Genomic DNA, 1,626 nt, shown 5'->3' on the forward strand with positions numbered 1-1,626 from the left:
CCAGGATATACCTAGCAGCTTGCCGCTGAAGGGTCCTAGCTTTGTTTTTGTTCGTTGGTAAGACGCCTTGCGTCAGATACTCTATATATGGCGCCATCCATGTATCTGCCATCTGGATCACCATAGTGGTCTCCTCTGCTTGGATGCTTGGCATAGACAGCTGCTCAACTGGTACTATATTCAGAGTATCAGCATCCTTTGCATTTGCTAACTTGGCCAAAGCATCAGCATTGGAATTTTGGTCGCGAGGTACTTGCTGGAGGGTGTATTTGTCAAACTGAGCCAATAGATCTTTTGTTTTGTTTAAATAGGCAACCATCTTTAAACCTCGCACCTGATATTCTCCCATGACTTCATTCACCACCAGCTGAGAATCACTGTAGATGTCAAGCACTTTTATATTCATGTCCCTGGCTAACCGCAACCCAACGAGTAATGCTTCATACTCGGCTTCGTTGTTAGAAGCAGTGAAGTCAAACCTGATTGAGCAGTGAAATTGATGATCTTCTGGCGTTATTAATATCACTCCTGCTCCGGCATGCCATTGGTTAAAAGAACCATCTGTAAATAATTTCCACGAGGGAGCTTGGTTTTGAGACTCAGACTCATTAGGCTCTTCAGTCTGCTCGTTATCTGTAAGTTCAGTGAATTCTGCAATAAAGTTAGCCAGGGCTTGCCCTTTTATTGCTGCTCGCGATAAGTAAGATATATCAAACTGCCCAAGTTTGACTGCCCATTTTAACAATCTACCCGCAGCCTCTGGTTTTTGCAGGACTTGCCGTAGAGGCTGGTTGGTCAAAACCACAATTGGGTGAGCCTGAAAGTAAGGCCACAGCTTCCTGGAGGCCAAAATTAGGCAATAGGCTAGCTTCTCGATGGGCGGGTACCGCTGTTCTGCTCCAATTATCCTTTTGCTCACATAGTATATAGCCTTCTGCACGCCTTCTTCCTCCTTTACTAAAACGACACTTGCAACATATTCCGTGATCGCCAGGTAGATGAACAAAGTTTCCTTATCGACTGGCTTTGAAAGGATGGGTGGTTGCGCCATATGAGTTTTTAATGCTTGAAAAGCCTGCTCGCACTCCTCCGTCCATTCAAACTTTTTGTTGCCTCTAAGTAGATTAAAATATGGAATGCACTTATCTGTTGACTTCGAAATGAATCTACTGAGAGCGGCAATTCTTCCGGTTAAACTTTGAACATTCTTAATCTTTGCTGGCGATTTCATATCGATCAGGGCTTTAATTTTCTCGAGATTGGCTTCAATTCCTCTCGAGTTAAGAATAAATCCCAAGAACTTCTCTGATCTTACTCCGAAGGAGCATTTAAGGGGATTCAACTTCATCTGATATTTGTTCAAGATGTTGAAGCACTCCAGCAAATCCTTTATATGCCCTTCTGCCTTCTTCGACTTGACCAGCATGTCGTCGACGTAGACCTCCATGTTCGTGCCGATAAATTCTTTAAACATGTGGTTGACTAATCACTGGTAAGTCGCACCAGCATTTTTCAAACTGAAAGGCATTACTTTGTAATAGTAAAGCCCTGTATCAGTCTAAAAGCTAGTGTGATACTCATCAGGGGGATGCATACTAATCTGATTATACCCGGAGTATGCATCCA

This window comes from Humulus lupulus, chromosome 7 (assembly GCF_963169125.1).
Source record: "Humulus lupulus chromosome 7, drHumLupu1.1, whole genome shotgun sequence".
Lineage (NCBI taxonomy): Eukaryota > Viridiplantae > Streptophyta > Magnoliopsida > Rosales > Cannabaceae > Humulus > Humulus lupulus.